The sequence below is a fragment of the Equus quagga genome, chromosome 6 (assembly GCF_021613505.1).
Source record: "Equus quagga isolate Etosha38 chromosome 6, UCLA_HA_Equagga_1.0, whole genome shotgun sequence".
Classification (NCBI taxonomy): Eukaryota; Metazoa; Chordata; class Mammalia; order Perissodactyla; family Equidae; genus Equus; species Equus quagga.
Window position 1 is genome coordinate 99,116,298 of NC_060272.1, and position 13,846 is coordinate 99,130,143.

General features: G+C 35.4%; 1 long non-coding RNA gene across 2 annotated transcripts in view; it reads right to left on the reverse strand.

The window, feature by feature from the left end:
• The window catches only part of LOC124241042 (uncharacterized), a 38,670-nt gene that overhangs the window by 24,173 nt on the left and 651 nt on the right, over positions 1–13,846 (reverse strand). The gene's annotated exons all lie outside the window — the stretch shown is intronic.

The following is a 13,846-nucleotide window of genomic DNA, read 5'->3' on the forward strand; positions in this document are numbered from 1 at the left end:
TTGAAACAATAAGACACAGGAGCAAAACATTTAAAATGGCACAAAACTCATATTTCCCCAGGGCGACCATTCCTGGATCAGTCTGAAAGTGATAAGAACTGTGTTTCTCAGGCTTTTAGTATCCACAGTGTTGCAAGTTCTACAGCCCCATCAAAGAATCATCCATTATCTGGAGTAGTCCTGGGATTGTTGCATGCAGTCAGGAATAAGTTTCTATCTGCTTCACCCTTATATTTTTTAAGTAATTTCTTGAGGTGACATTTTCATAACATAAAATTAACCATTTTAGAATGAAAAGTTCAGAGGCATTGAGTCCATTCACAAGATGGTGCAGCCACCATGCCTATCTAGTTCCAAAACATTTCCATCCCTCCAAACTCTTCATCCATTAATGTTTCTCCCCAGGCCTTGGCAACTACCAGTCTGCGTTATGTCTCATCTACTTCCCCTTTCGTGATCCATCCATTTTAGTAAGGGTTCTTACCAGGCTTTTGCTGTCCACAAAGCCATCATAGCTACCACCATTTATAGCTGAAGAAAGATGATCCTAGAGCCAAGGGCACAATCTCTCTCTTGGTAGTACTATGCTGCCATTACCAACCCTCTGCTGCCTGAATCCTGTCTTACCTCCCTGGCTACACCATCTCCTGGGCATTCCTACGGGCTCTACACCTCTTCTGCCATGGTCGACATAGTAGAGTCTTCAAAAATGCCAGTGATGCTGTATTTTCTAGGAGAATATATCTGTTGTTCATTCGTGCATTTCTCTTTATCATGTGAATAACAGAGATAAGTCAAGTACCCCTGGAATTTCTCCATGTGTGTGGGAGAAGAACTTTTCATTAATTAAGAAGTTTTCACTTATTAATTTCAACCCACTCTTTCCCAATCAATATGATGAAAGCCCATGTTTGAGAGAGGCGGTGCTGAGTCAGGGGCGATCTCCATTGCAAATGGCAAGTTGTGATCAGATTCAACCCTCATCTCTGACAACTAAAGCATTACTATAGATGCAGGTTTCCTTTTCTGGTGCCGTCTTCACTTAGACCGTTATTCCAGGAAGACCTTAGCTTCCCCTTTAAAAGTAGCCCTGATGGGCCAATGATCAGTCCTTCAGACATATCCAAAAATACTGAACACTGTGGATTTTAGCCTGAGTTTAGGCTCAATTCAGAATTCTAAGTACGAGTATAAAACTCAGTACTGGGGCAGCAACAAACTGGTATGATTTTGTAACTTTAACATAAATTGACTAAGTTTCTATAAAAGGAAAAAAGTGAAAGAGAAAAGCCCCAAATCAGTGAAGAGGTTTCTATATACATACATCTTTACGCATGTAAGTAAAAATTAAGCAAAAAAAGTCTATAATATGAGACACTAAGAATATTTTCTGATATTGATTGTCATTCATAAGAACAAGCTTCTCAAGAATATGTTCAAACTCAAATGAACAAGCCGTAAAAAGCCATGAACCAACTAGGTTTTTTTTAAAAAAATGACTGTGCTCTTTTTGGAAAAATAATTTCCATTTCACTCATTAGAGCAGTTTAGATCACATGGAAATCCTCTTCTAAAACACAACTAAAAATGCAAGATAAAAATATAATAAGTAACTACGAAATGCATACTTGGCCCAGTAAGAAAGTAAGAGCAATCCCCAGAAACCAAAAGAACAAAGAGGAAACTAAAAATTGAGAAGTAAACAGACTGTTCCTGTCCTTGAGAATGCGCTGTCCGGATGAGCAAAGGGCTTACCAGCCAAGTAAGGAAAGCAGTCAAGGTTGCATGAAGAGGAGGTGGGAACTGCACATCTTGGAATGGCTTAAACTCACTGAAGAATATTCTAGTAAAATATGTCCTCGGAATCGCTCGATGGGGATGCAACAGCACGGTCATAGCTCCTTGGCCTAGAATGTGGGTATTAAAAAACTCTTCCTTCCCTGAGATTTCATAAACACAGGCTTTTACTCTTTGTCTGTGTTATGTCACTCAGACTTGAAACTGCAGTCCCTCTCAAATGCTAATGAAAGGAGTATCAGAAAGATAACAATAAAACGCTCTTTCTTTCCCCTACAGTACAGAGGAGCAGATATAATTTCATGTCTTAAATTTAGTTCTGATAAAGAGGTGAATTCAGAACATTCACAGAAAAATCTCCCTACGACTCTCCTTTCCAGAAAACAGATTTATATAAAAATGAATAATCTTGCTCTATTTCATAACACGTTCTTGGAAGTGTTATTTATACAAGTGAAGCTTTTAAGACATTCAGACTTTGGAAATTGTTGCTGTGTTTTGTGAAATCTAACCTCAATGAACTTTTGTGTGTTTGGTCCAAGTAATATTATTTGAATTGACAAATTATTTTAGTTTTTGTTGTTAGCTCAGAAGAACTATAAACTTTCTTTTTTTTACCGTTTATGCAAAAAGATATAATACATCTGTGATTCTGCTGAATTCTTTAGTTAAATGATGATTTGAAACTATTCACCTTATTTAAATCAACACAAGATAATATCAAAAAGAACATGATAATTTAAAATACGATCAAATACAGCTCTAGAAAGAAAAAATATAGTCATTGAAATTAAAAACTCAATGGATACTCTAAGGAGTAGATTAAAGATAACTGAATGAACAGCTGAAGAAAACAACAACACTAATTAAGTGTTAACTAACTAACTAACTAAGAGATGTATGCACCCCTATGTTCATTGCAGCATTATTTACAATAGCCAAGACATGGAGGCAATCTAAGTGTCCACTGACAGGTGAATGAATAAAAAAATTGTGATAATATTACTCAGCCATAAAAAAGAATGAAATTTTTCCATTTGTGACAACATGGATAGACCTAGAGAGCATTATGCTAAGTGAAATAAGTCAGACAGAGAAAGACAAATACTGCATGATTTCACTTATATGTGGAATCTGCAAAACAAAACAAAACAGAAACAGACTTGTAGATACAGAGATCAAATTGGTGGTTGCCAGAGGTGGGGGAAGGGGGGAAAGGTTGGGTGAAATGGGTGAAGGGGATTAAGAACTACAAACTTCCAGTTATAAAGCAAACAAGTCACAAGGATATAATAAACAGCATAGGGAATACATTTAATAATATTTTAATAACTTGGTCTGGTCACAGAGGGTTCCTAGGCTTACCATGGTATCATTTTGTAATGGACGTAAATGTCAAATCACTGTGTTGTGCACTGAAATTAACATAATATTGTACATCAACTGTACTTAAATTTAAAAAAACACTAAATACTTCAAAATGTAGTTCTAAAAAAACAAATAAATAAATAAAAATAGCTGAATTGAGAATAAGTAAACTAGAGTATAGAATTGAGGAAATCAACTAGGATGCAGCACAGAGAGATCAAGATATGGGAATTATGCAATAGATATTCAAGAACACAGAGGTTAGAATGAGAAAGGCCCATATATACCTAATAGAAATAAAGACAGTAGCAAATATACACATGCTCTGGAAGAAGTTCAACATAGTTCTTCCATTATTTCTACAAACACATTTTTAAATGTGATGCCTCGCACAAGATGTCTAACAGAGTCAGAAGAAAAGACAATATGGACAAAAGGCCAAAAGAATGACAGGCAAAATGCATGTCTCAATGCAGAGGCTAGCATATTGGACTTATCAGACACAGAATTTAAAGTATTTATACATAAAAGACAAAACGGAAAATTTCAGAAGAGACCTCAAAACTAAAAAGAGGTAATAACAAAGAAATAATTCTTGAACTAAAAACGGCCATTATCAAAAGCTAATTGTATAAATTATTTTATAGGAATTGGACACAGTTGAAGGAAGGATTAGGAAATTGGTAGAATAGAATGAAATTTCTATACTAAAGCCTAAAATAATGAAAAGTAAGAGAGGGTAAATGATTAAAGGATATAGTGATGTGACGTAATAAAACTCCTGGGGTACCAGAAGGAGAAGAGAGAAGATGCAATGCAATCCCAATTAAAATCCAGCAGGCTTTTTGTGGAAATTGACAACTGATTCTAAAATTCACATGGAAATGGAAAGGATGTAGAATTAAATGACTTTGAAAATTGAAAGACTAACACTACCTGATTTTAAGACTCATTGTAAAATGGCAGTTATTATAACAGTGTGCTATTGGTATAAAGACAGATAAAGAGATTAATCAGCAGAACAGAGTCCAGAGGGGCGGCCCAGTGGCATAGTGTTTAAGTTCGCCCTCCACTTTGGTGGCCCAGGATTTGCCAGTTCAGATTCTGAGCATGGACCCACACACCTCTTATCAAGCCACACTGTGGCAGCATCCCACGTAGAAGAACTAGAATGACTTACACTTATGCTATACAACTACGCACTGGGGCTTTGGGGAGGAAAAAAAAGAGGCAGATTGGCAACAGGTGTTAGCTCAGCACCACCTTTCTTCACCAAGAAAACCAGAATAGAGCCCAGAAATACTAAACCTACACATACATGGACAATTGATTTTCTACAGAGGCACAAAGGCAATTTAGTAGAAAAAGAATGGTCTTTTCAACAATAGCGCTAGAACAATTGAATAGGTTGCTATAGAGGTGCTGATAATGTTTTCTTATTTTCTTTTTAATCATTACATTATCTGCAAGCATGTGCCATTTTAGTCAAAATAGTTTTGCATCTTTTTTTCTTTTCTTGCTCAGTCTTGCAAATGATTCTCCATCTAATTATTAATTCAAAGAGTCAAGTTTTGCCTTGTTGAATTTCTCTACTTTGTCCTCCTTTTTTAAATTCAATTCATGCCTGTCCTTACTTTTACTATCTCCTTCTTTCTACTTTCTTTAGACATATACTATTATGGATTTCCTAGCTCCTTAAAATAAGCAATTAGTTCATCAGATTTGAAGAATCTTTTTCAATAAAAGCTTTCAAGAATAAAATTTCCCTTGAAATTTTGTTGAGTCTCACAGATTTTAAGATATGATAACTTTATTATTTTACATTTCTAGATATATTTATATTTCCATTCCCAATGTAGGTCACCAAATCTAAATCCAATTTAGCTTTAATTCCAGTATGCAAGAGTTTTTAATATTACAATAATCCATAAATGTAACTGACAACATACAGAGTTAAAAAGAAAAAAACTATAAGAAAAGCTAAGATAATACAAAAGAAAAGAATTTCATGAAATTAACACATTCATAATAAAACAAACCTCTAAGTAAAGTAGAAATTTAAAAAACCTTCTTTAAACTAATGAGTTTCTAAATATAATCAAACAAAACTCATTATAAAAATCAGTCTAAATAGGAAAATATTAGTAATACCTCATTTAAAATCAGCATACACAGGAGGATGTCAACTATCATCACTTAAATTCCACAATGTATTGGATGGCTTAGCCAGTGTAATAAGACAAGAAATATTAATTATAGCCATAAAAATTTGAAAATAAAGTACTCAACTAACTAAAGTAACTAAAGTACTAACAAAATCTGTACAAATCTCAACAGGCAATTTTGTAACTTTATTAGGAGATACTAAAGATTTTCCAAATACATCAGGGAAATATACCATTTCACGGATAGAAATGTTTATACAATGAAGATGTCAATTCTTTCCAAATTCTGATCAATATCTCAACATGGCTTTTCGTGAAACTTAAAGTAAAAAAGATTCTAAAGTGAATACGGAAGAATATAAAGCCAGGAATAGCAAGTACTCTCTTAAAGAAAAAGAACAGAGAGGATGATCTTTTTCTATAAATTTAGGGCTTCATTACAAAGCTATATGTAGTAATTAGGACAGCGTGGTATTCATAGTTGGATGGGCAAAATGACCAAAAGAATAAATAAGAAAACCCAGAAAGAAGCACATTTGTATGAAATGTTATTCTATGACAAGGGTAGCATGTCAAATTATTGAAGAAAAGCAAGATGGTTCAATAAGTCGAACTTGGAAAAAATGGCTACCCATACAGAGAAGATTAATGAGTACTGCTACTCAGTGGTGTGCTGGTAAACCAACTCTCTAAAAACCAAGCAAACAGAAGAGCCCTGGTTTGCAGCATTTGACAATTCTCATGACTCACATGTTCCACCCATGGTGGAGTTCAAGAACCAACACAAAATCACTTGGCTCTCAAGTTCCTGAAAAATTCACAATCAGGTTTCCTCAGCTAGTATGAGCCAGCTGTAGCACACCATTATCTCTACTTCATACCACATACAAAAGTCATTTTCAAATAAGTTTCTAAGGGAAAAATAAAATTTTAAAGCTCTTAGTAAGAAAAGGTATCAAAAGACAGAATAACTTTGGTCTTTGATATTGGGACATTCTTCTTCAAAAAGACACAAAAAATATTGACTGTAAAAATAAAAGATTGATGAATTTAATTGTATCAAAATTAAGAATATTCTTCTCATTATAAAGATACTGTATCTTAGAATCAAGGGTATATTTAAAAATACCACAAAACAATTAAAAACACACAGACAACCCAATAAAACTGTGCAAACCATGTGAATAGGCATTTTACACAAACAAAACTGACCAATAAACACATGATGAGATATTTAAGATAGTAATCAAAGAAGAACAAACCAAGATTGCTACGAGATATATTTTCACATCTCCTTGATTAATAAAAATTAAAAAGTCTGACACTGTCAAATTCTAGGGAATATGAATCCACAGGGCCATTTTCCACTGAAGGTGAAAATATAAATTGATACAACCACTTTGACATTGTATCCCAAAGTTTAATGTTCCTATTTCTTAAGAATGATCAAATTTGATTCTGGGTATATAGCCAAGAGAAATATATACAAAAATGTTCATGTAAGCACTATTCACAATAGCAAAGCCCCAAAAACCCATTATTAAAAGACTAGATGAGTAAATTATCATCAGAAAGGTAGATTACACAGCAGTCAAAATAAAGAACCTACAGTTAACATGCAACAATATGGATGAATCCTATCTGAATAATATCTAAGTAAGAAAAAAAGTCCATTGTTTTGGAGTTGGAAATAACTAAAATTTATATGTATACACATATGTGCACACCATTTTTGGAATATACAGAGATAAAATGGAAGTCAATTAAGAGAATAATGAACATAGGTTTCATAATTCCCTCATTTGGGTGGGACAGAGGGAAAAAAAGGATGAAGGACCACAAATACACATGGAGGTTATTTTCAAAGTATTTTATTTTGCATAGTGGCTTACTAGTGCTTATTATGTTATTCCACATAGCTAACTACAGAAAATTAAAAAAAAAAAACATGCATCTGAAGTTCTGAGGGAATAATATCAGGGTCACAGCAAAGAACAGAAGGCACAGCTGGCTGGAGTTTTGAAGATGAGTTACTGAAGGAACTTTTGACAAAAGTATGGGTAAGCCACAAGGGCTACTGAAGAACCCAGAGCTTGCAAGGGTGAAAAGCAATTACTACTCCTGAGAGCCTGAAGAGGTGGAAATGGTGTCATCAGAGCCCAGTGAACACTGGAATTGTAGAAGTCAACACTCTACAATGAGGGGACACTCAACAGGGCCAACAGTCATAGAAGGAAGATGCAACTCTGCTAGAACCCTGCCAGAATGCCACTCAGACATGAAAGAAGCAAGGGAGGAAGTATCCTGGCTTGTCTCTCCTCTCATGTGCCAGTCTCCTGTCAGCACCTCCCTCCTTTTCCTATTGGTTGAACCAAACCAGAAGCTGGAGGGCAAGAAAGCCATGTCATGAGGCAAAGAGATGAAATGGATCTGGGGTGGAAAACAGAATATCCAATAACATTAGCATGCACACAAATATTTAAATAAAGGTCCACCAACAATAACGTGCATATTGGGAGAGATGTGAATGAGTTTTAAATGTTCTAAGTATTTGGATTAGCCAAGGAAAAGAGTAAAAGCATCAGTTAACTTGAAACTTTGGTAAGTGAAAAAATACATGTAATTTCTTGAATAACCATTAAAATAAAAATAAAGGCAATATACAACCCCCCAGCTAATAGAAAGAATAAAGAATTAATTTTAAAATTAATTAAAATCAATGTACACTAAATGTAAAATTAAAATTTAGTTAGTTTAATTTTAAAATTAATCCTAATGAATTTAAAATCAATAAGAAAAGAGGATAAGAAAGGAGAGAAAAAGAAAATAGAGCAGGTAAGAAAAATAAAAGTATTTAATAAGATGGTAGAATTTTGAAACATAAATTCATCAATGCATTATATTACATGTGAATAAAGTAAATGATCCAATTTTAAGAAAAGTTTGTAAGACTCAATAAATAAATAAAACCTAAATATGGGCCATTAAAGAGACATTTGCAATACATACAGGTACAGAGATTGTAAGTAAGAAGATGGAAGAAGATATATTATGCAAATCCCAACCCAAAGAAAAGCTATTATAGGTATAATTTATCAGACAAAGGAAACTTCAGGCAAAAGGCATAGAGGTGAACAAGGACAGCTTATAGTGACGAAAAGTTAATTTCACTAGGAAAATATGGCAATGCAAAATTTGTAAGCATATAAAAATATAACCTTCCTAATGTAAGATGCAATGATTTGGGGGTTCTTTATTGCCAACCAATAAACAAATTAAGAAACACACATCAAAATAAACCATTAGTCAAGAAATAAATCACAATGGAAATTAGAAATTATTTTTAATTGAGTGAAAATTAAAATATTATATCCAAATTTGTAGATGCTGCTAAAGACATGCTTGGAGGGAAATTTAGAGCTTTAATTGAAAGTAGGCTGAAAATCAAATGACCTAAGTATCAAGAAGTTAGAAAAGAAACAGCAAAACAAACCTAGAAAAAATAGAATGAAAGAAACATGAGAATACGAACAGAAATTAATGAAAAAACAAACAAACATATAGTAGGGGATCAACAAAGCCAAAAGTTCTTTGAAATAGTACTGAAATTGACAGTCTCCTGAGGACACTGGTCAAGAATGTGAGCACCTAACAGCCACTCAAAGAAGGAAATTAAACCCAGAGGAAAGCACTGAAGTAAAAGAATGAATAATGGGCAAAGAAAATGTTGAATAAATGAGTAAAGCAAAATAGATATTAGTTGAATAAGATAATAATTATATAATTATGACTCATTTGGGAGTATAAATCAAGGTAGAACAAAAGTTTATAACAGACATATAACTTGCAGAACAGGAATAGAGAATTGGAGATAATGGATTCAAAGTCCTTGAATTTTTTTATAAGAGAGAGAGTGACTAATTTTACACGTTTATACGTGTGTTAAAATTTTTAGGTTAACCAATAAAAATAGAAAGTATTTCTTCCAAACAAGGAAAGAGGTGAAAATGGAGGAATAAAGAAATTGTAGTCAATACGAGAGAAGATAGGTAAGAAAGAAAGCAGTATGCTGTTACCTCTGCAATAGGCTGCCTTCCTTAATAATATTATTAATAATTTTCAACTAGAAGCCCGGCTGCCCAGAAAACGTTTACAATCTTTATCTTTTCTTACAGCTTAGGGTGGACATATGACTAAGCTGTGGCCATTGAGCTCTAAGCTTCAGGGAAACTGCCTCAGAATGCAGCGAACCCTAGTCTTTTGTCATTTTTCTTCCCTTTCTTAATTCTGAATCCTAGAATATGAATCGTGGTTGGAGTTCTAGTAACCTTCTCTTATCAGGAGGCCAAGAGTCATATTTGAGGGATGCTAAAACAGTGAGCTGAAAGGAGCCTCTGTGTCTTTCAACTCTGCCACCATGCCTGCCCCAGAATACCAATTTACAGTCTTTGTTTATGTGAAAGTGAAATCCATTTCCATTTTGAGTATTTATTTGGGGTTTTCCATAATGGGCAACCTAACCTAATCCTAACTGACATAAGGACAAACAGAAAACATGAAGGACATCAGTAATCATGATAGATAGAAATAGATGTAAATGGACTAAACATACATGTTGAAAGCAGAGACTCTTAGGTTGGATTAAAAAATATTTAAAAATATTCTAGCTATGTGCTCCTTTAAGCCCAGACCTAAAATTTCAGGACACTGGAAATTTGAAAGAAATAATTGGTGGGGAGTACTCTCTGAGACACTTTCTTTACCTACAACTAGGATTCCACTCACTTGCCAAGTTAACTCGCACCTCCGAATTTTTTTTGTAAAAATATTCTGACTGTATAATTTGCTTACATCAAGTTCAAAATCAGGGAGAAAAGAACATGTGGCATTAGAAGTTAGGATATTGGTAATTTAGGGTGAGGAAGAAAGGGACAGTGATGCGGAAGATGTACAAAGTGGGCTATGGGGTGCTGAAGTTCTATTCCTTGACCCGAGTGGTGTTATATTATTTGTTCATTTTATGACTATTTATTGAAATGTACACTTAAGATTTTTGCAGTTTTCTATCTATGATATATCTAACTTTAAAAAGTATTTTAAAAATAAAAAATGTATTTTTAAATTATATATGTGTATACACACTCAGTTTAGGCCACAATTTCCTCTGCTTACCAATAGTCAAATCTCTTTGCTCCAAAATCTGATCATTCATGTGAACCTAGTATTTCAATTACATGACTAAATTAAACGTTGTTTAAATTGTTGATTTATTAGGAGGAAAGGGACAGTTATTTCTATGAAAACTGAACTGAGTGCTTTGCAAATACTCAGTCGCATCAAGTTGGTAAACACATTGCTGTATAATCTGTGCAGAGGACAAATGTAAAAAAATACAGAAAATCAGAAATATCTCAAAGTAGTCTACGTTCAGATTGCCCAATATGTCTTTAGTGTCCTTAGTTTCCCCACTTTGAGGAAACAAACTAGGAACCGTAGACAACACACTGTGAACACTGTTTATACAAGATCATTTCAAACTCCAAGCAGCGGATCCAGTTCCAAGAAACAGCTTTGGCCCATAAAGTTTAGCAAAAACTTATTGAAAATAATTATCCTGTGGAGGCTTTAATCTACTGTTTCTTTTAGTGACTTTACTAATCACTTAGCATGCTGATTGTATCAGATAAGAGGCGAGTTTGCCATATCTTAGCAACACAAGACAAAGAGAAAAATGATAGGATATGTGAGGAGCAGGAGAAATCAGAGGTGAGGAAATTTTGCTAATGGGAGAAGAAAGGCCAATGAACAGAAGTTAGCCCACACAAACATACATTCATATACTCAAATCCTGCCTTCCACCTCCATTTTTAACACCAACTTCCCAACCAAGCACAGCTTGTCTCACTGCATACAAGATCCACTTTTCCCAAAAATTATTAAAACCCAAGTAGGCATAATAGCAAGGTGCTATCTGCTAAAATTGCAGTGATCAAAAGCAAAGGGATATATATCCATTTCCGGGCTAACCAACCGGCAGAGTCCCCCAGCCATGCTTAAGGCAACATTGAAGAGTCGGGGAGGAGGGATGGCACTGAGCAAAAGAAGTTTAGCTCCAACAAATTGATCCCGGATTTTGAAATCGAACAGGTGAAAAGAAGCTATTTTTGTTTCACCATACAATTAAGTTTGTTAACAAATTTGAACGGTTTTTATTTCAACTACTCATGTGGGCGAGAGAAAGCTAGCACATCTTTTCAGCAATTGAGACGAGTGGAGTTTGGAAGAGACTCCTTGTAAAATGAGACAGTAGTTTCAGCAATGGTTGAAGTCATGATCTATACGTTCTTTGGTATAATGACGGCTATCACAAAAGGCTGGAAGAGGTCAGATTCAAGAGAAGAATAAACTATGCTCCATGCCCCAGCCCTGATTGTGTGTGTGTGTGTTTGTGTAATTTAGATTGTCCCTAAGAAGCAAGAGGAGATTAAATATCCTTCATATATTACTCCCAAGTTAAAGTTCCAGCTCCTCCTCTGCTGCATAATCCTGGCATGCAATAAAAATACACAACCCAGGGGCTGGCCCGGTGGCACATCAGTTAGTTCGCAAGTTCCACTTCCGTGGCCCGGGGTTTGCTGGTTTGGATCCCGGGTGCAGACATGACACTGCTTTTCAAGCCATGCTGTGGTAGGCGTCCCACGTATAAAGTAGAGGAAGATGGGCATGGATGTTAGCTCAGGGCCAGCCTTCCTCAAAAAGAGGAGAATTGGCAGAAGATGCTAGCTCAGGGCTAATCTTCCTCAAAAAAATAAATAAATAAAAAATAAAACTAAAAAAAAAAAATACACAACACTTGGTCCAGTCAAAGCGTGCCTCACTTTTCCCGCTGGAAGGGAGGGAAGTGGTCTGATAAAGCCTTTCATCCGTGCAGCCATTCCCTGGAATACACTATTCTTATGGGCAAGCTCTAGGGGCTGGAAGATGCTTACTTCAAAAATAGAGATCGCAGGCCCTGTGGATTCTGGGCAGAAAAGATCTGCCCTTCAAGTAAGAATAAGATTGGAGAGTTCCTTATTCTCTATTCACAATGCTTTACACATAAAAAATACTGGGTAAATATTTGTTGAAATTAAACGGGCAGGTGTGGTAACCTGTTTCCAAAGCGGCTCCTTTTACATGTATTCAATAATGTCTGGTCTAAAGGACCTGTTCTTATGTAACTGTTCAATAAAATATGATCAAGGATGAGCGTACAAGCAGTGAGATGACGTGCCAAGTGCATTAGAAAGCTTTGAGCTTTCACTGCCTGCACGTCAAATAAACCAGTGTTTGAATCCACAAACAACTGCGAAGCTGAGAGCAGAAGAAAGCAGCAAAACCCAGCTGTCTGGACACGGCCAGAACACCCCTCTGCAGGTTATGTAACAGCTGTTGTGTAATTGTGCATTTAACTCAAAACACATTTTTAAAAGAGGAAACAATTAGATTTTCCAAAAAGAAAGAAATTGAGAGGGAGAAAGAGAGGGAGAGAGAGAGAAAAGTGTTGAAATAACACAGAAGTTTGGATCTGGTCTTCAAGCATGAGGTCCAGAGGAGGCAGTGAGCTTGGAGATGGTTGTCTTAGAATCTAGGGGGCTGGCCCTTGAGCCAGATCTGGTCTGCCTCCAATTTTTGTAAATAATATCGTATTGGAAAGCAGCTATACCCATTAATATATCTATTGTCTATAGTTTCTTTCATGCCGAGTCCAGTAAGTTACAACAGAAACCATCTGGCCCCGAAAGCGGAAAATATTATCTGCTCCTTTACAGAAAAAGTTTGCTGACCCCTGTCTGGGATGAATAAAAGGCTTAGATGGGTAAAAGAATCAACTGCTTGTGAGGGTGACTGTTCATGTAGAGAACCAAAACAGCCGATTCTCGAACCCATCTGGGAATTCTCTTCTGCAGGGAGAATAAATAGAATTAAGAGCCAGCGTTTTGGAGTCAGACCGTCCCGAAATGAAATTCTGGTCTTGCACTTAATAGATCTGTGATCACAAGCAAGCTTCTCACTCTCTCTCTGTCTGTAAAAAGAGGAAGCAAGTGAGGATGGAAAGAGAAAGGAAGGCTCTGGAATCTGATTTGGAGTAACTTTTCCATAAGCCTTAGTTTCCCGACCTAAACCCCATATTTAGGGGAGCTAGCAATTTTCACTGGAAAAAAAAAATTGTTTTCTTAAATCTTAACAATCAGAGTTAAGAGCATCCAAAGTTTTCTGTCTTGTTTCTACTGTAACTTTTGCTAGAGCTTCAATGCGATAAAGTATTGTACTTAAAATGGGAGTAGTACAGTTAAAAATTGTCCTTTCTGAATGTTCCCAGCTTGAAACATTAATTTAATTTTAAGAACTTGAATTACTTGGGAGTCCTGTTTAAATTTAGTCTTTGTACAATTGCCTGTATCAACGTTTGATAAATACAGCCAACTTCCAAAACCAGAGGTTACTTTCATTTTAAATGAGTTTTAACAGACGAT